At 40.2% G+C, this 22346-nt stretch overlaps 1 pseudogene; it reads right to left on the bottom strand.

Annotated features, from left to right (window-relative positions):
• Positions 1–19826: 19826 nt before the first annotated feature.
• LOC128106696 (heat shock protein HSP 90-beta-like) lies at positions 19827–22007 on the bottom strand (annotated as a pseudogene).
• Positions 22008–22346: the final 339 nt, after the last annotated feature.

The following is a 22346-nucleotide window of genomic DNA, read 5'->3' as shown; positions in this document are numbered from 1 at the left end:
ATTAAGAAATATGAATCTGCCTGTTTTAGCACTTTCTATCTCTGATATGGTTAAAAGTTTTAAAGATGAATAATAAGAATCAAACTGAACCTAAAAGATCTTTTGGTTTTAAGAAGGTATCAGAAAAAAAAAGATTGTGTCTTTTATAATTATTGCAGTAATTTTAAAGTCTGTTGAATCAGCCAACCTCTTACTGTTCCTTACAGCATTTAGAAAGAAGCATTCCTTGCATTGAGATACATCTATTGAATGTCTTCTTTAGCCCTGACTCTACAAACACCTTGCATCAAATTCAAAGTGCAAGCTGTCAGTTAGTGATCTAGATATTTCTAATCAAATACAAGAGGGATAAAGTCACATGCTACATAACAGTACATCCAGTGATTAACCACATGCACGATAATGGACTCATGAGATCCTGATGGAGTTGAAATGTTCTTAGTACCTAGAGACATTGCATGTCCTATTCTGATGTACTTCTTTGGTGGTTTGAATGAGAATGGCTCCCATAGGCTCATGTATCTCCAGTTGGTGGACCAATTTGGGAAAAATTTGGAGGTGTGGCCTTGTTGGAGGAGGTGTGTCACTGTGAGTGTGTGGCTTAGAGGTTTCAAAACCCCACACCATCCTCAATGGGTTCACTCTTTCTCATGCTTGTGAATCAGATGTGAGCTCTCAGCTACTGCTCCAGCACCATGCCTGCATATCTACTGCCATGTTTCCTGCTGTGATGGTCATGGACTCTAATCCTCTAGAACGGTGATCCCCAAAAATGCAATGCTTTCATTTATAAGTGTCCTTGGTCATGATAGTAGAAAAATAATTAAGTCAACTACTGAAATGTTTGGGGTGATACAAGAGCAAACACACCTACTGTGGTGTCATCATTCGGTTGTGCACAGTACATCATAGTGTAGTGACAATAAATTATCCTGTATCGGTTTATGGGTTTTCTATGTGATAATCATTTTAGAGTGTACTTCTGATTATTAAAACTGTTCTTCAGGAGCCATTCAGAGGCACTGCTATCATAGGGATGGCAGCTCCTGAAGAAACGTGTGGAAGACGGAGCTGCTCATGGTCCCGACTGAGTAGACTGAAGGTCAGGCATGTGCTTATGCCTTAGTTTGTCACACACAAAAGAATCATTAAAGGGTAGGAGAAAATTAAGAACAGAAAAAAAAGATATAAAAATATTATCTGTAAAGTAGTAGCATGTGTGTGTTTGATGATGCATTGTCATGAAAGAGTCAAAATTAAGAACTTCTAAAAAATTTTCTAATGTAAAAAAGCTACAGTAAGATGCTGTTAGCTTCTTATTTATAGAATTCTTTTAAGTTCATTGTAGCCCAAGTGCAACATGGTGTTTATAAATTGTACAACAATATAAGGTAGTGTCCTTGTTTTACCCCGTCTATTCTCATCCACTGACCCACACAGAGAGGACTCCTTTCTCACAAACTCCACTCATATTAGGTGCTATATAGGCATGCTACCCACCCCCCGAAATATACACATACCTCAGCTAATGTATTTTTCAATTTTTGAAGTAATTTTATTTTTTTTTATTTATTTATTATTTTTTTTTTTTTGGTTTTTTGAGACAGGGTTTCTCTGTGTAGCTTTGCGCCTTTCCTGGAACTCACTTGGTAGCCCAGGCTGGCTTCAAACTCACAGAGATCCGCCTGGCTCTGCCTCCCGAGTGCTGGGATTAAAGGCGTGCACCACCACCGCCCGGCAGAAGTAATTTTAATTAACAGAAAGTTTTACAAAATAAGAGTGATGCCATGTACCTTTGGCACAACTTCTCCCAATTTTAGCATCCTGCAAAGCTATAGGGTAGCATAACTTTCAAAACCAAGATCAAGAGCAATTCATCACCACCAGGATCCCCCATGCTCAACTCTCACAGCCACAACTCCTTCCCTCCCTCCCTCTTCCTCTGCCCACTTCCTTAACCTCTCCCACCTCATCTGCCTTCTTAAACCATAGTAGCCACTGGTAAGTTATATTAACTATGTCTTTTTAAGAACACTATCTAACTAGAATCACACAACATACAACATTCTGGGGATTTTTGTTTTTACCATGAGAATTTACTGGAAACTCTTCCAAGTCATTGCTTGTCCAAATAACTTTTCCCTTTTTATTCCTAAATAATACTTTTGCTATGGTGCCATTATACTTTGATTAAGCACTTAGCCACTGAGTATAAGCAAGGCTTATGAGCATTTCTAAGCTTGTGGGGAGCAAATGACATACCCATTATCCTTTCCTTTGTGTTTGCTCTGAGTTTATTTTGCTTTTGACTTTCTAGGTTGTCGAGGTGGTAGCTTAGACTACTGAATTAAGATTTTCCTCTTTCTCCAACACATGTTTCTAATGCTACACATTTTCCCCCTTTGTACTATATTTTCACTGTATTTTTTTCTACATGGGGGCATGCAGATACATGAACACCGTTCTGTTGAAGTAGGCATGTTTGGTACCATGTGTGGAGATTTGTCTGCTAAGAACAGTGGGCTATGTATGTGACCCAAGAGTTTCATGGACTCTACAGTGTAGAGTCTATACCATCTCCCTCTGTGGGAGTTCACTCTGATCTTCTTGAAATGACAAAATCACTCTACAACACAATTCTGAGAACACATATTTATCATTAAGCAACATAAAAGTATAGTTTTATTATTTTGTGTCATGATGGGCCAGTTGATAATTACTCCAACACAGAGAAGAGGCTTCAAATCATACTTAGCAAAACATAAAAATTTTCAAAACTGCAGTTTGTATTTCCTTTAATTTTTCATTTCCTCACATGGATCAGGCCGTAACATTCTCTGATGTTTTCTAAAGAACAAAATAACTTGCAATGTTTAAAATGTCATTATGCTTGACATTTATGACAGTTTTTCCACAGGAAGACTTTAGCATGTATTTAATGTATTCAATCACAATGGCACTTCTCATCTGCTAGTGATGTAATATGTGCCCCCTTCCCCCCCCCCGCCCCACCCCAAGACAGAAGCTATCAAAAAGCACAGAGATGAGCAGAAATCTCTGTGGTACCTTAAAAAGGTACTGTTAGAGTTTGGGTGTGTGCCTGGGTAAACTGTGACACATGATCATACATTTATATATACATATATATATATATATATCATACATTTGATATATACATATATAATATACATATATGTTACATTTGATATATGTGTGTGTGTATATATATATATATATATATATATATATATATATATATAATAGTAGTCTATTTCAAATGTTTTTTTTTTAAGTTCCAAGTTGTCCCACCATATATATATATATAATAGTAGTCTATTTCAAATGTTTTTTTTTTTAAGTTCCAAGTTGTCCCACCTTCTAGTGCACTGATGGAGGAAACAGAAGTCAAGAGGAGGCAACTCTCTGAACCTCACTGAGACATCTGCTTGGTTGTTTGCATATTTTGCATATTGTTACTTTACTTCTCCTTTCCCATGAAAGAAATCTGATTCTGTAGACTAGCTTAATTTTTCTTCTAAATCCCACCAACCTAACCGCCTTTTCTGAGATCATGTACCAATATTCATCAATGAATGTGTCCTTCACATTGGTGATATTGCTTGACAAATAATTTTCTAATATATTCATACTACCATTGGCACAGTCTTTAAAAACATTCCATCTCCTCATGGGTGATTTATGTTCTATATCTATTTTCATCCCCTATGCCAGTAATCTATCAATTTTACAAGATGTTTTTTTCTGGGTGGGAACTTCTGAGTTTGGAGAAGTTTCTGTTCTGTAATTTTGTTTTTACTTCACTGACTTCTGCTATCATCATTTTTTTCTTCATTTCCTGCATATTTGTGTATTATTTTCATCCTACTTCTTAAGGTGGATGCTTTATGGCTGAATCACTTTCATTTTATTCTAGTAAAGTTTTCATCATTCCATATCATCTTCTTTCTATTCTGTCTGTATGTACAGCTCACAAACATATTTTATTGTCATCAAATATTAATTAAGCTTTCATCTCTTACCTTCATTGATATGTCAAAAGACTTAATCTTAAATTTGTTGTTTTATGCTTTGCCATATATTGAAAAACACTGTTTTTCTTCAGACTGTCACTTGGTAGTCAATTTCTATTAGATTCTTCTGAAAATTATATAGTACTGTAAGTTTATATAATACTTTTATGAATATAGGTTATACTGTTATTGGACCAGTAACAAGGGTGAAAATTCCATGTCCCTTCTTTCTTTCCTTTTCTTCTCTGGTATAAAAACTGTCTATTAATTATTTTTCTTCTTTGTAATAGCTCTATTATTAAATTTACAACTTTAAGTGAACAGTCAGTGATCTCACTTGATGCCTTGGCCCATAAATCAAGAAATTTTGCCAGCTGATACACATCTGCAACGACACTGTTCAGCCATATAACGATGCTGCTATTGCCCTGACCACATCTGCTGCACCCTTCTTGTTTACCTGCATCTCCATAGCAAGCACATGGTACTCTTGGCCCCAAGGCTGTTTTTCTGATCTGTTGGCCAAGAGCAGCTGCCAGCTATGCTGGGAAACTAGTCCCTAGGCAATGCTCCCAAATGGGTAGTGGATAAGCTGCTCCTCTAGCCCTTTTGAAAGATGATCTAATACTTGTTCTTCACTCTCCCAGAACAGTCCAGATGGATTGAACCCCAGGTGTCTACCAAGTAGTAACATACCTTTAGTGATAACTTCCTTTACTTCTTTCAGTTCTGTTTTTTCCAGCATTAACTGAGATTAGCCCTGTGCAAAAAGTGGCAGTTCTCAGTAAAGCTCATCCATACTACCTGGAGCCTATTAAAGGAAAAATGATAACAGCATTAAATTACCAATTAGGTTCTGTTCTAGAAAGTCCTCCATGTAGCATCTAGGTATTCTGATTTGGCCAACAGTACTCAAGCTACTACTGGGTGCTGAGAGTGAATGTACCATTTCTGAATCTACTGTGTCACTGTCCCTCAAGAATCTAGCTAATACCAATGTAAGAGGTAAAGTAGGCACGAGACTCTATCATTAAACAGAAATTATACATTTGAGATAAAATATATACAGCACCCCAGGGATTTATCCTGTTTCCTAGACTAGTGTCTGTACCCCGTAGAGTTCCCGAGTAAATGCTGCAGGGGCTCCAGGGCCTTTCAGTACTTTATTAACAAGCCTGTCTTGAGGAAGTATACTTGAAAGGTTGGTCTATGAGACTGACCAAACTGAAAGACAATGGAATCCACTGGCCAATAGTTCCTATAGCCAAAAGACTGGGTTTTGTTGTTGTTGTTTTTAATCAAAGCAGTGGCAGAAAATAAATGGAATTTATTCTCTGTATATGGGGACAAGGTCTACAGGTGCAATTGCATGATGACAAGTTATAATCTTTATCACTCATATGAGATAGACATAACAAAGACCATTACCAAACAGAATGATTGAAAAGAACAAGAAAACATAACTGGTACCAGAATAATGATTGTCATAATAGTCTGATGGATATATATATATCATATGCAAGGCTAGGTATATGACCTTCTAGAAGAAGTAGAAGCCAAAGATGCAGTACCACATGACACTTTAACCACACAATGAAAGGAAGAAGGTGAACTGAGTCAGATTTTTGTGGCTTCGCTCTAATGTACAGCTGGAAAATACCACATACAACTAATGCCATATAGCCAGGGCTTTAAATGGCATTTCAGAGTGGTGGATGCATGCTAAACCTTTAACCTAGAATCTTGGTCGACTGCATTGCAAAGTCCATTATATTGGTAAATTCTTGCATACTGTCTAAGCTTTGTGAAAGCAGATTCTGGGAGCAAGGAAAGCTTTCTTGCCCCAGACTCCAGTAGTTTATTTCCACAGTCCTCCAAGACCCATTGCCAATGATGGGCTGTGCCCCCTGGTTCTGTAACCAGAAGAGGTAAGAATCATAAAACACCCCAAGATGTATAATACTGTTTCCTCACGAACAGCTAAATGTAAACTGTTTTTAACCAAGGTTACTATTGTCTACTCCATAATATAAAGGTGACTTCAGTAGGGAAGAGAAGGTGAAAGCTCACCTGAGAAGAGGATGCAATGTCTGATACTCGTGATGGGAACTCCAATATGACATTTTCAAAGGGGATTCCCTAGTAATTTTTGTTGGATGAGTTCAAGTGGCCCACTGGATCATATTTTTATCATTCTTGTTCTTTAGTTTGAAAACATCACCTGAGGGAATGTTCTGCTCCACCTAAGGCTCTAAATCAGGAACCCCTGCTGGCTGCCCCAGCAGGACTTCTAGTCATTTCTATTGGGTGTTTATAAGCCCAGGACTTGATGATGTCACCTTTTGCTTGATCTCTCAATTAGGTTACTGGAGTATCTCTGTTGGATGATGATGCTTTGCTATCTGTTGCTTCTATTTACTATTTATTCTTTGACTTTTGCTTGCTATATATTTGATAAAATCATTCACTCAAAATTGAAAGCATAGCTATCATTGATCACTGTCTGTACAGAACACATGGGCACTCCAGAGCCATTCTCTTGGCTGTTAAGAAGTTTTGCTGCTAGATACTGGATCATCTAGATATGATTTAATCAAAACAAGGAATTGCCTTCATTGTGAAGTCCACTCAACAATAGGCTGAGTCCTATAGTAGTAAATAAACAAACCCACATTACCCCTCAGCCGGTCGAAAACAATGACAGCTGAAATAACTATAATGGGAACTATTGTAGAGCACTCTAAACACTCAGCAGAAAAGAATGGGGTCAACAAATCATTTGTGTTTGAATATCAGTGATGAAAGACCAGGTCCTATCTATCTATAAGCCCTATTACCCACATTTACTAGCCTCATTTTTCCCTTTATTCTCTCTGAAACCAAAAAGAAAGTTAACAATTTTTTGTGTCTACTCTTCAGTACAGTCAATCATAGTTAATCTAGAATTTATAATGCTTGAAAGGACCTCTCAACAGTGGCTCCACATCATTAGAAAGAACCTATGGTCACAGGGACAAAGGCATCCCTTACCAGACGTGCCGGAGAGACTGAAACTGTGTGAACAGTGACAGGACCCATCAGGGTTGTCAGTCATATTAACCACTCAGTAGGGCTGCATATTCATAATGTAATATGTGGGTAAACACACTAAGCAAGCGGGAACCCAGTAAATCGTTGCTTGCATGCAGGGCTAAACAGCCAGAAAGTGTAGAACATCTAAGAAACCTGTACGTAGACAAAGAATTCATGAGATTCTGGTAGATGAGTCATTGCCCCCCCCCACTTCCTGTGTGTGTGTGTGTGTGTGTGTGTGTGTGTGTGTGTGTACCCTTTTTCTTCCAGCACCTCTGTAGAAGGTATAATGGGACAATGCAACAGTTAATATTATCAGGGTAGTAGTCCAGGGTAGCTATCTGATGAGGTTTTGATTTTGTTTCTTGAGATACAAATGGTATGGGCTAAGATTCACATTGTCCTGGTATGACCACCTGTCAACCTTATCAGAATCTCATTGCCACCAATGCCTCTATGATCTGTGATGCCTTTCTTATGAATCCAAATCTAATGACCACTGCCCTGGTTTGTTGTTTGTTTTTCAATCTTTTGGGGAACCTGCCACCCAGCTTCCAAATAAATCACACATGGAGGCTTATTCCTAGTTACAAATGGGCCTTAGTTTGACTTGTTGCTAGCCAGCTTTCCTTAACTTAAATTACCCCATCTATCTTTGGACTCAAAGCTTTTCCCATTCTCTTACTTCTGTAAATCTTACTCTTACTCCATGGCTTGCTGTGTAGCTGGTTGGTTGACCCCTGATGTCCTCCTCCTTCTCTGGCTCCTAGATCTCTCCTCTCCCAGATTTCTCCTCCTATTTATTCTTTCTGCCTGCCAGCCCTGCCTATTTCTCAGCCCTGCCTATTTCTCTCTCCTGCCTCACTGTTCAGCGCTTTGTTAGCCCATCAGGCACATTAACACTGCTTCATGGAGTCAAACAAATGCAATACAAACAAAAGTAACACACCTTAAAATAATATTCGGTTTGCTTTCTGTTGCTGTGATAAACACCATGACCGAATATGACTTGGAGAGGAAAGGGTTTATTCATCATACACTTTCAGATAAGGGTTCATCACTGAGGGAAATTGAGGTAAGAATTAGAGGCAGAATCTGAAGCAAAAACATGGAGGAATGCTGCTTACTGGCTTGTTCGTTTTGGTTTGCTCAGTTCATTTTCTTATACCATTGAGGACCCCTTGCCAAGTAGTGGCACCATTCACAATGGGCTGGACCCTCCCATATCAATCATTAATCAAGAAAATGTCCCTATAGACTTGCCCACAGGCCAGTCTGATGGAAGCAATTTCTCAGTTGAGATTCCCTCTTGCTGGGTGACTCTAGTTTGTGTCACGTTGAGAAAAACTAACCAACACAACTGCTATGCACTCTACACATTAGCATCTTTTTATGCTAGAACATCAATACAAAGAAAATTTTAAATTCTGCTAAAATTTTATGGAGACCAACACTGTATACATTTCTATGCATATGCATTTGTGTATGAATAGCAACAAGGGCTCTACAGCAAGACTAGTAGTATTTGACTACCGGCCTTCTATCAGGTCATCATGAGCTCCTCTTGGCTACATGTTCATTTGTGAAGCAGGTTGACTACAAAATACTTGCTCTCACAAAAGGAAATTTTTTTAGAAGTTTGGGATGCTAGGTGTGTATGCACAATCTTGGTGACTAGTACCTGTCTTGCTTAGTCTGGGTGTCCTGAAAACCTAGCACCCCATGAGACAACAGGCATCTGACTCTATTCTATTGTGCATTCTCATACTCTGGATAGGTGTCCATACCCTACTGTCTGTGGCACACCTAACTAGAGCAGCTATGGTTAATATTGTAGCTGATTCAACCCAGCAACAACCAGACTCATAAAACACCCTGGCGAGTGCTCCAGACTAATTCCTAGTTGAACAAGGAGGAGTTTGTCTCAGCTAACCCACCCGATTCTGTATCAATAACACTGAGGTTATTAATGGGAACATTTAACACTAAAGTGTGAGGCCACAAAAATGAAAACAGAAACCAGAACAGCCAAGCTCTCTGCACTTAAAAGCCTAAAAATGGCTTCCTTTATTTGACAGTAAAACCTATGTAAGACATTTTAAAAAACTTTTGTCTCTACCTGAAATTATAGCTTTACATTTTTAAAATATTTATACATGCCTGTGTGTGTTAAGTCATTGGAATATAAAAATAAATGATTCCTTCTTTATTATTTTATTTTATTGTTATTCATAGCTACTTTACCTAGTATACCAGATTCACATTGCATTCTCTATTTTCCCACTTCATTCAAGAAAATTGTACCCTTTTATTATGACTTTTAAAGATTTATTTAGTTTTGTTTACCTGTATGAGTGTTTTCCCTGAATGTGCATTTCTATACCACAACACTCTAGGTACCTGTGGAGGTCAGAAGAGGGTTCAGAATCCCCTGGAACTGAAATGATGGATGGCTTTGAGCCATGTGGGTTTGGAAACTGAATCTAGGTCTTCTGCAAGAGCGGTATGTGCTTTTAACCACTGAGATATCTTCCTAATTAATTTTTAATTCTTATATAACCTGGATTAAGAACATTGACACAAAAATCATTTCACTTTAGGATCTAATAAATAATGTCTATGATATTCTTGTCTACAAGAACGTTTCCAATTTGTATCCCTGCCCCCTGCAGGCCTTTGTTGCATTTTAAATTAGACTTGTAAATTAGAGAGCAGCCTAACTTCTCTAGTCTGTCAGTAACCAATTATGTCTTGATTATCCAAACATCTGCTGCATAATAAAATGACCCTGCAGACCGACCAGGAGACATCTCTTTCCTTAAAGGCCTTGCCACTCAAGGACGAGGGCCTGAGTTTGTATTTCGGGCACCCATGTAGAAAGCTAGGTATTTCATATGTGCCTATAATGCTAGCACTGGGAGGCAGAGACAGAAAAATCCCTGTAACTCACTAGACAAGAAGTTTGAATTGGGGAACTCCAGATTCAGTGAAAGACCTTGTATCAAAAAATAAGATGCAGAGCAGTAGGAGAAGACACCCAACATCAACTTTGCATGCACATGCATAAACACACACGCACATACACACACACATACACACACACACACACACACACACACACACACAGAGACAGAGAGAGAGACAGAGGGACAGAGAGAGAGAGAGAGAGAGAGAGAGAGAGAGAGACAGAGACAGAGACAGAGACAGAGACAGAGAAAGAGAGAGAGAGGATTCCAAATCTGTATCTGAGGACAGGGGATTCTGAACTCCATTCAGAAGATATAGCTTAAACTGTGAAGTTGACACAAGCCTAGAGCCATCTGGGAAGGGGAACAGTTGAGGAATCGCCTCTATCATATTGGGTTGTGGTGTGTCCGTTGGATATTTGCTTAATTGCTAATTGATGTAGGACGGCCCAGCCAACATGAGCAATACCTAGGCAGGTGAGCCTGGGCTCTGCAAAGTGGTAACTAGCAGGAGCCTGGAAACAAGCTGGGAAGCAGCATTCCCCTGTGATCCCTGCTTCAGTTCCTGCCTTGAGCTCCTGTCCTGGCTTCTCTTGATGATGGACTGTGATGTGGATATGTAAGCCAATTAACTCTTTCCTCCCCAAAGTTGGTTTTGGTCAGTTTTTATCATAGCAACAGAAACCAAACTAGGACAGATGTGGTTTTGTTTCTCTGTGTGTGCAGTATGAATGTGCCCTGCCTCTGTGTGCGTGTGTGTGCAGTATGAATGTGCTCTGCCTGTGTGTGTGTGTGCAGGAATGTACATTCATGCATTCTTATGTGTGTATAAGTGTATGTGTAGAAGCTGACACCAGGTGTCTTCTTCAGTTGCTTGCCACATTTTTATTTATTTGTATTCTTTTGGAAGCCAAGGTCTCTTTCACTGAACCTGAAATGCTCTGATTCAGGTAGGCTGATAAGTCAAAGAGCTCCAGGGTTCCAGTCTCCATCCTGCCCAGGGCTGAGATTGCAAACATATGCTACAGTGCCCAGCTTTGCCACAGGTGCTGAGGATGTGAATTTGGGTCCTCCTACTTGCTTTGCAAGCAGTGTAGAGCTGAACTGTCTCCCCAGCTCCCAGATGGGTTTTTCAGAGCTATGCCCAGTTGAGTGTCTCTTCTGTTCCACATGGTGTCTATTTCTTTAAAAGTGAGAATGACTTTATAGGCATGCCCCATTCTTTAGCAGGGATGGAGTGAATAAATGGGAATATAAGGAGTTTTATTTTATGATATTTTGTTTGTGTTCTGACAAAGCTTGCCTGGAGATCAGAGGGCAGAGCTAACCACTAGTTAACCATAGAGGCAAGGCAGTGGTGGCACACACCTTTAATCCTAGCACTTGGGAGGAGGAAGCAGGAAGATCAGGAGTTCAAGGCCACCCTGGGCTACACAAGCTTGAAGCAACCTAAAAGAGAAACAGAGTCAGGTGATAGTGGTGCACTGTAGCTAGAGTTTTCCTGCCTGGCCCACAGTCAGGACAAATCTCTCTCACCTGCCAGTCCCACAGCTGCTCAGACCCGACCAAGTAAACACAGAGACTTATATTGGTTACAAACTGTATGGCCGTGGCAGGCTTCTTGCTAACTGTTCTTATAGCTTAAATTAATCCATTTCCATAAATCTATACCTTGCCACATGGCTCGTGGCTTACCGGCATCTTTACATGCTGTTTCTCATCATGGCGGCTGGCAGTGTCTCTCTGACTCAGCCTTCCACTTCCCAGCTTTATTCTCCTCCTTGTCCCGCCTACACTTCCTGCCTAGCCAATGGCCAATCAGTGTTTTATTTATTGACTAATTAGCAACACACTTGACATACAGACCATCCCACAGCAGTGCACACCTTTAATCCCAGCACTAGGGAGGATCATACCTTTGATTCCAGCACACGGGAGACTCCTGTCTTAAAATCCCAGCACTAGAGAGGTGGAGACAGGAATAGAAGGTGAGTAGAGACAGGATCTCAGCCCCTCCAATCAGTCTGACAATTCATAGAGGTAAGAAGTTTCTAGTGGCTGACTGCTCTGCTTCTCTGATCTTTCAGCTTTTACCCTCAATATCTGACTCCAGGTTTTTACTGTTAAGACTAATTAGGGTCGAGCTTCAGAGTCTCTTAATTCATGTGGCCTGTCCAGATGGTTGTACCTCTGTAAGTAGCAGTAAGTCCAGGTTCCAAGGGAGAATTATAGGAGAAAAACATAATATTCAAGTCTTTGTCAAAGGTCTACTCTGTGTGGTGCTTCTGTGCATCCCAGTGGTTAAACTTAGCCACAGATGCATCTTCCTTGGTATAAAGCACTGTGGTCTAAAAGTCCTCTGTACTCTACCTTCCTCTACAACCCAACATACAACAATTATATATGAGCAGGATCATTTAACTACACAGATCTGTGAGGGGCACCATGCTATGTTCATAGAAGTTCTGAAATTTGCCATGACAGATATTTTGAGTTCTGCTTCTCCTGACATGTAAAAGAAAATCAACTCTCCTTTCCAAGGAAATCCAATTTTTCTTAATGAGTGTCTGTAATACTTAATGTGAACTCAAAATGCCCAGGCATTTCAGTCTATAAGCCTTGGTAAAGGGCTACAGGACAATTTGGATAAAGGTCTAAAGGACTCCTGACCATGCACACCTGATGTGGTCAAGCTGCTTCTGTCTGCTGGGGATCTTCTGAAGTTTGGTGGATCCAGATCTTGAAAGCAGCTGAAGTTTAAACATGATTTCCACATAGTGTAGTAGGAGCACATGCAGACTAAACTGTTCCTCTGTTAGCTGTCTAGCTTGTACCACGGACTGTGTGTTCATTTACTATTCTCCATAGCTACCTCTAATGATACCTCCTTTGCTATCATACCAACCTTGGTGCTAGTTGCAACTATCCCCATTTTGTTTTGTTTGACTTAAGCTTGGGGTTGATTCCTTTGGGATCTCATTCCCTTTGATGTCTGGGATCCTTGTTATGACAAGCGGCTTGTAGATTACCCAAGCTTCTAAATTCTGATTGTTTTCTCACTGTTATATGCTTTATCATACCGATAAGCCGAGCATTTTCTTGGCTTCCTGAAGTAATATTTTTTTTGAAATTCTCTCTTGCATTCAAAGAGATTTAATTTGGTAGGCCTCACTGCAGCTAATAATATGCCTTGAGATCATTTCATACTATTGTTTAACCTGTTGTTCTACTGTGGTAGCTAGTTTTATGTCAACTTGACACAAGCTGTAGTCATGTGATGGGGGAAACCTCAACTGAGACAATGCCTCAATAGAGCAAGCCTGCAGAGCATTTTCTTCAGGGATTGATGTGGAAGGGCTCAGCCCACTGTTGATGGTACCATCCCTAGGCTGGTGGTCCTGGGTTCTGTAAGGGAACTGGCAAACAAGTCAGTGAGCCGCACTCCTCTATGCCCTTCGCATCAGCTCCTGCCTCCAGAATTCTGCCCTACTTGAGTTCCTGTCCTGACTTCATTCAGTAATGAACTATGATGTGGAATTGTAAGCCAAATGAACCATTTCCTTTCCAACTTGCGCTTCAGCCTTAGTTTTTTTCATCACAATACTTATCCTAACTAAAACATCTACTGTGTACTCAGCCTATTGAAGTTAATCCTGCCTCAAGAGAAAAATGTAACCAATCATATGTGCCTTGAGTTTCCCATGTATCTTTGACAACCTCAGCCAGTGAGTCACTTTAACCTTAAGTTATGTCCTCTCTCATGCCCTTAACCCAGAATTATGCGTGTATGTGTGTGTGTTGTGGTAATTGCTGTATTTTAAAAACAGCAGGAAGGAGTCACACCATATAACAGGACCCTCGTGGGAGGTTTATGCAAGAGAGGGGAGACAAGGGGCAGAGAAGGGAGCCGAGACCAGTCCCTAGGGATGAGAGTGAAGGAAGAGAAATGGATGGGAGGTGGGCAAGGCCTGCTTTTTATAAGGAAATGTAGCAAATGCACATAGGGGGTGCTCTTAGTGGCTGCAGCTGAGGATGTATACTGTCAGGACCCCAAGGGCAGGCCAACACAGATGCCTAAATGCTAACAGTAATCATTTTCTGAAAGCAGGCAACAGGTTGGAAGTAAACTTTTAAAAAAACCTACCATAAATGTTGCAAACACAAATGTAGGTTGCTAATATCTCTCAGCTGTAATGTCGCTCTGCAGTACTGAGTGCTAATTGTGGGTCATTTGGGGTCAGTAGCATTTCTTTCCTTCTAAAACTCTAATAAAGGTCTCTGTAAGGAATCACTCATCCTTTCCCATGCCATGTTTTCTGTACTGTTCAATAACTACAGAGCTCAGTCCTTTGTTATGGATGAACATAGAGACAGGCATAACGAATAAGGCACAGATCCAAACTTAACAACAGGCTAGTGACCACAAACTACAGAGAGAGACAAAAGACACAGGGAGAGCAACAGAAAATTTGGCCTCACACTTGGTCAAACTAATGCAAGAGGAAGGTGCTCTGTTTTCATTCCTTAATGCAACATCTACAAACCTTTTGAAGTTATCTTTAAATGATGCAGCTTCCCCTAAATACAATTACCCCATTAGTTTTCATCCTCTGTATCTTATCCAAGCTCATTTAAACTTCCTAACTTCTTATTCTAGGATTCACCAAACAGTTCTGTTCTGTATAAAGAGAAACATCAGCTTTTCTAAGGTCCAGGTTAGTACCTCCTACACAGTGTGTTATGACTGTCTTCATCTCTAGATAGGGCATGTCACAGGAAAGTGACTGGTTGGATAAACCCCTGTTGTCCAGCTTTTTGTTTCTCTTAACTTGAGCCATCTCTTCAGAACATATTCCCACTTAATGCTTTTCCAGAGCGCATGGGCAGATGCTGTCCAGGCTTCCCTGCTTCTTTGATTTCCTTTCCTTTGGGAAATCTGACTTTACCAGCCATATTGAAGCTAGAAGGGATTTGACACTACAGGGAAAGGTATAGATTTTTGTGTAAGGTGTAAGTTTGTGCCTTGATGTCAGGAAAGAGGGGAAGAAAGTGCTGACATTTAATTAGAAGTGATCTTTGGACACAGAGAATTTGGAAGAATCTAGAGACTAAGCATTTTCATGCACATACATCTAAAGTGCAGAGACTATCATCCAAGGTTCTGAGATCCAGTACAAGCTTAGTTTTCAAGCTCTTACAACTAGGCCTTGAACTTGCTTTATGAATGGGGTGGGTTGAAAACTGAATGAGAATAGAGCTCTGGTAGTCACAAAGTTCAAGGCATACAACTTGTATTTAACCTTCTCTGACTTCTGTCTGTGAGAAATTAAAACCTATTCATTCTTTACATGCTGCCAGTTAGTCCCTCTTTCTTTATATACTGGTATTATACTGATGATTAATCACTCTTAGAAATTTATTTTCTTCCTCCAATGAACCCACAACCCCAAAATTAGTTGTCCACTTCTGTAGTCATTACCATTTTCCTCATGAATCTCTTATGCATATCAGTCCATTCCTTTCCACTGATAATATGGTTCCAGTTCATGATGGGAGAAAATAATCCATTCAACTGAAACTACCCACCAGGAGCTATCTATGCCAAAGATGATAACCTGAGGCCCATCTAACTACAGTGGCATCCAGCTTGATATTATTAGAGGGTGCCTTCTAGGAATACTTCTGGGACCAAACGCTGCAAGTTCTTTGTGAAACAAATCCTGAACTTTTCTTGAAGGAGGTTTGTTGAAAAATAGTCTCAGGTAGAATGAATGTGAGGTTAAGGGAAGTTATGATTAGATAAAATGAACAAAGAAGAATGTGCAGGAGAGGACCTGGGCCCCTTTTTCATAGGGTTCTTGAACTGGATGACCTCTTACATATATCTCAGTTGGATACGGAAGGACCTACCCATGTGCCCGGACATTTACAGTTCCTTGGATGTGAGTTACTTTGCAAGGAAGGTGAGTGAAGAATTAGGCAGCTGTGCATGGGTCTCTGTAACCATCATGGCCTGCAGAGTTTTGATCCAAGAGAGGCAAAAAAGAAGTTCTGTACAACATGACTCATGGTTGGTGTTGGTTCAAACTTAAAGAGGCTGATCCTGAGTAGTAAGGCACATTTAAGCACCACACAATTTGTTGAAAAAAATTACATGGTGATAATTAACTCAATACTGTGTGCACAATAAAGCTTAGACATAACTATACCCAAACTCTTCCAGCCTTCTGTGTGGAAAAAAAAATTATACATCTCTCCCATTGAAGAATCAACCCGGTGTGTTTAACATCCCCGGTTTCTTTAGGGCCTGTCTGTGAGCATCGGGACCTCTGTGCCTCCCCTACAGCTGCTTTTGACTAGGACAATTCCTGGAGAGAAACTTCTGCAAGTTTTCTCTAGCTAGTGTCTGTGCTTGCTAGAATTTGGAGACCCCACTGGAGGCAACTTGCGGTGTCACCTGACAGCTTGTACTATTTCAGCCAATCTCTGGAGTCTGGTCTGGGTTTTTCTATCTTATGTCTTATATTTGACATTGTTTTTTAAATCATTAATCACGTTATTTGTGTCTATGTTTCTGTGCATGCATGTTCTGTGTACATGGGCTGGTGTCAAAGTGCATATGGAAGGAAGAGGACAAGTTGGAATTGGTCCTCTCCTTCCATTGTGTGACGCTTACAGATCACATTTGTTCATCAGACTTCATGGCGAGCATCAGTATTCACTGACCTCTGATAGCAATGCTGTTTTAATTTTAATTAGTTTTCTTTTTCCGTGTGTGTGTGTGTGTGTGTGTGTGTGTGTGTGTGTGTGTGTGTGTAAAATTCTGCATGTGTGTGAGCACATGTGTACATGAGTTCCACTTGGTAAAGCTGGAGGTTGTTGTAGAATCATCTTCCGTCTCCCATCTACCTTATTTATTGAGGCAGAGTCTGTCAATCAAACCTAGAGCTCACCAATATGTCTTACCTCACTAGGTACTTTGCTCTGGGAACCCTGTCTTTATATTCTGAGGTTAGAATTACAGAAGCACAATTAGGCTAACTGACTTTTATGTGGCTTCTGGGGATTTGCATCCTCATGCTTGCTTAGCAAGTACTTTTGCTACTGAGCCATCTCCCTAACCCCTGACATGTATTTTTTAATCAACTCACACCTCTTCTCTCTTTCTAAGAATAGCAATCACATTTACTTGAAAACCGGTTTTCTTCCCATGTTGAGCTTTGAATTTTTGGTCTGATAATAGCTAATAAGATAAATCTGTGTACTTCACTTCTCCAGCTGAAAAGATTGGTTCTGTAATCAGCCTAGGTCACTGAAGGCCTTTCTGTATCAATTTTTTAAATTATTTTTGAGATTATAATATAATTGCATCATTTCCTTCTATTTTCCTCCCTCCCATATACCCCTCCTTGCTCTCTTTCCAATACATGGCTTCTTTTTTTCATTAATTATTGTTGCCTATATACATTTCTAAATATATAAATATACTCTGCTTAGTCCGTATAACATTACTCATATGCATACACTTTCAAGACTGACCATTCCATATTGGATAATCAACTGGTGAGCTCTTCCCTGGGGAAGTCTGTCCCTCCTGCTCTCAGCACTCCTTAGATGCTGGCAGTTCTTTTCTCCACACTGATCCTGGAGCCTGAGGCGAGGTAGTTGTCTTGTAGATATATTATTTGGGACCAGAACTCCACCGCTCTTCATTTTGATTGGTTGTAGTTTTTGTAAGAGTTTTACTAAGACATAATTTATATATCATAAAATTCATTCTGAAACAGATATTAGTATATGCTTAGGGTTCTACAATCATCATTTTTATCTATTTGATGCAATTTCCATTACCCTCTCCCCAAAGAAATCTTCACTCACAGATTGCTCTCCATGCATCTTTAATTCTCAGCCCTTGATAATCACTCATCTGCTTTTTGTCTTTAAAAATTTGCCCATCGAGGACATTTTATGCAAATGTAATCGTACAATGCATGGTCTGTAAGACTGTCTTCTTTAATTTGCATTATGTTTCATGCAGCAGCATGTCTCCTAACTTATTTTTTTGATTTAAGAAAGGGTTTTAGGATAGGCTGACCTTCAACTCTCAATCCTGATACAGTCTCAAGAGGTTTTTCTATTATTTGACAATATTGCTTTTAATGTTTTCCCACAATTTGTCAGTAGTAAAGAAATGTACCAAAATTCATACGAACTATTTTCATTGGATTTAAATACCAAGAAATACATTTTTCAAAGTGTGTCCTGCTCATATTTCTAGATGTCAGACAAATTCACCATATCCTTCCTTTCTGTTCCATGTCCTCATTCCTTTACCGTCAAGTTCCCAGACTCAAGTTTGTGTGTCTATTTAAGCTACTATGTAGGAGCAACATGCATGTATGATTTAAACCCTTATTTATTTTTCAGTACAATTTTAAACTTTTCTTTCTCCTGTGTGTTTGTCTTAGACTCATTAAGAAATTGCCCTTAAGTGATGTATTCTCTTTTCTTCAAGAACATATGTGGTGGGTTTTTTTCCTAAGAGAACTTCAAAAGAAATTATTTGTTCCACTAATGATGGCCTGAGATTTCTCAATATTTCTCAAGGACTCAGGACCTATGAACTCTACCTTAGGTTTGCAACAGAATGTAGACCCTGAGCAATTGCGAGCTTGCTATGTCTTGAGTGTAAGCCCCAGGGATAATATGTAGGAAGCTTGTTTTCCAGTGTGAGGATGTCAAGAGCTAGGATCTTCGAAGGGCCTGGTGCCAGGTTCTTAGATCACAGGGCCATTTTCTGCTAAGGCATTGATGACGTTTTCCTGGTCTCTCCCTGGTCCCTTGTTCTGACTGTCTGTCTTGGCATGTAATCTGCTTTTCATTCATGCTTCCACCATGGTGTGATTGTTCATAATGGCATATAGCAAGATGTGCCCTTGCCATAGCTAGACATGTGCTATTTGCACTTTGACCCTCTAAAACTACATAGCAAACCTTGTGCCAAATAACCTTTTTCTTGTTATTAATTCAGGCCTTTCATTATAGCAACAAAAAACTGAGGAATAAAGAGTCCTCTATCCTGAAATCTCACAGATGCTTCACTAGGGCAGTGTGGGTCCTTCATGAGTGTCATCTTCAAAACCATGAATTGGTATCATATACTCAGTCCTTCTTAGGGCAATGATTACATAATACTTACCTAAGGAACAATCATAAGGTGTACAGAGGATACTATTATGTTACCATTAGCTTCAAACACGCTTCAAACAATTCTGCTATTTGCTTTTGGAAAATGAAATTTCAAAATCTTAACGACAATTTTACAATTAAAATTTCACTTTGCCACATGCCTCTTTGTTTTCAGCTCTTTAAAGAAGTGTCCATGGGGTCACATGCTTTTTCTTCTTGGAAATGAGTGACTATTCTTGACTAAAATAATTTTTACTTTTCAGGTAACAGACTAAAGTGGTCTGGACTTTAGCCTCAAAGAAAAGCCTGTATTTTCTCCCCTAAATAGTTAATATCATCCTATTATACTGTATGGTAGATGTTGAAAATGTTTTCTTCTATACTTGCTTCTTTCCTTTTCTCTTTTCTTTATTCTACATACTTTTAATTTCAGAGCAAAATAAAATAAACAACAAAAATAACAATACACAATATCAAACCCTGCTATTCTTTGGGAGAGGATTTTCCTGCCTTAAGGCACAAAGACAGGACAGAAGAGAACCTCTAGACATGAGCAGAGTTAGGTGGGTCAGAGCCAGTTAAGACTGCTGGCAGAGCCACGGGGAAACTCTGCAGAGAGTATGGGCTTCCTGGGGGTTCCCTGATCTACTTCTTCCATGCCAGAAGCATCCTTATCATCCTCAAGTGTGGTGTGTATGGGGGAGGGGGACAAGCAGCACTGGGCTCCTCTGCTGCCACCTCATCTTCATCAATGCCCAGGCCTAGACTGATCATGTGGTAGGTGTAGTTGGAGTGGGTTTGGGGATCCTTAAGTGAGACCAGAGGTGACCAGAGCAGTTTCAAACAGCAGCACCACCAGGTCCTTGACAGCTTTGTCATTTCTGTCCACCTTAGCCTTCTGACACAGCGTCTCCACAATGGGGTGGTAGGATTGATCTCTAGGTGCTTTTTGACCATCATGCAGCCCATTGTAGAGTTGTCTTGAAGTGTCTGGGACTCCATGATCTGATCCATGTTGGCTGTCCAGCCATAGGTGCTTGTCACAGTAGAGCAGGGTGATGACATGAGTCTATTGGAGATTGTCACCTTCTCAACCTCCTTATCCAAGATCTCCTTCATGGGTGTGCAGAGATTCTCAAACTTTGCCTTGCTCTCTCCATTTTATTCTCTTCCTCATCCTCTGTAGCTCCAGGTCTTCCTTAGACACCAAGATCAGGCCCTCCCCATCAAACTCTCTGAGCTGATGCCCACAGTACTCATCAGTAGGCTCAGTCATATACACCACCTCAAAGCCCCGCTTCTGCACACACTCTACAAAGGCAGAGTTGGCCACCTGCTCTTTGCTGTCACCAGTGATACGGCAGATGGACTTCTGTGCCTCCTTCACTTGAGACACATACTCTGACAGGGAGGTCATCTCATCTCCAGACATCAGAGGAGCTCAGAGAGGCACTTACAGTTAGTGGTCTTCATAGATTAAAAGTTTTAAATTCTTGGAGAACTCCTCATAAAATTTCTTGTGGTCTCTTTGTCTTCAGCCAACTCAGAGGAGAGATCAAGGTACTTTTTCACAATGTTTTTGCAGATGACTTTTTTTAAGGATCTTGTTCTGCTTGCAGCCTTTCTCAGAATATGTTCAGGGGCAAATCCTCAGATTCAACCATGCCATGGATAAAGTTGAGGTATCAGCTCATCACAGCTGCCCAAGGTGAAACACACGGCAGATATACAGCTTGATGTTGTTGTTCTTCTTATTCTCAAAAGGTCAAAGGGAGCTCACCGAGGAATGAGGAGCAGTGCCCTGAACTCCAACTGAAAAATGCTTGATTACCAACTGGTCTTCCCAATCATTAGTAAGGCTTTATAGAATTCACCATATTCCTCTTGAGTGATGTTATTGGGATTTGGGGCACAAATAAGCTTATTCTTATTCAGCTCTTCTTGATCAATGTATTTCTCTATAATCTTCATTTTCTTTTTCTTATCTTTGCCACTGACATCCTCCTCATTTGTTCTCACATCTTCAATCTTAGGCTTCTCCTTATCATCCTTATCTTATTTCTCTTTCTTCCCTTTCTCTTCCTCTGCCTCATCATCACAGGTCTTCTCTTGTTCCTTCTCCAAATAGAGGGTGATGGAATAGCCTATGGACTGTGATTATTTCTTTGCCACTTCCTTGACCCACCCCCTAAGTATTCTGTCTGGTCTTCTTTGAGATGAAGGATCACTTTGGTACCCCAGCCAATAGGCTCACCGTGGTCTGCATGAACTAACTGCAGGATGTTCCAGCAGAAGACTCCCAGGCATACTGCTCATCATCATTGTGCTCTGTGATCACAACTTCTTTCTCGGCCACTAAGTAGGCTGAATAGAATTCAATACCAAACTGCCCAATCATGGAGATGTCTGTACCATCATGGAAAACCTCCATGAACACTTTTGTGTCAGACAATGGTTCCCAAGTTATTTATGAGGTCATCCTTGGTCATGCCAATGCCTGTGTCTACCAAAGTCAGCATGCACTTCTGAGGGTTGGGGATGATGTCAATTTTCAGCTCTTTACTGCTGCCCAACTTGGGTCTGTTGGGCTCTCAGAGCTAATCTTGTGTAAAGCATCAGAAGCATTAGAGATCAACTCCTAAAGGAAAATTTCCTTGTTTGAGTGAAGAATATTGATGATCAGGGACATGAGCTGAGTGATTTCTGCCTCAAAGACAAAGTTCTCCACCTTTTCCTCTCCATGGTGCATTGAGTATCTCGACAGGAAAGCCAAATAGTGGTACAGAGCAGGGTGGGACCAAACCATGTCAGATTTGTAGACTTGCACGCCAAACTTAGACTGTGTGGGCGAGACTCAAGAAAGCTGCACTCTTCCTTTTCTTGGTTCATGTCATGGGTCAGGGTCACAGTTCTAGGAAGTTCCCCGCTCACACACCCACACCCACATAATCATAGCTGGTTACACCACTGCCTGAAGTACATTATCTTCACTTTGCTTCCTGTTGAAGCTCTTGCCTGGTCACTTCTCCTTATTCAAACATTCTTAATTTCAGTATTTGTTTACTCTTGATTATTTATAAGACAATCT

This window comes from Peromyscus californicus, unplaced genomic scaffold (assembly GCF_007827085.1).
Source record: "Peromyscus californicus insignis strain IS unplaced genomic scaffold, ASM782708v3 Scaffold_9__1_contigs__length_137607984, whole genome shotgun sequence".
Classification (NCBI taxonomy): domain Eukaryota; kingdom Metazoa; phylum Chordata; class Mammalia; order Rodentia; family Cricetidae; genus Peromyscus; species Peromyscus californicus.
This window is presented reverse-complemented; position numbering and strand designations above follow the sequence as displayed.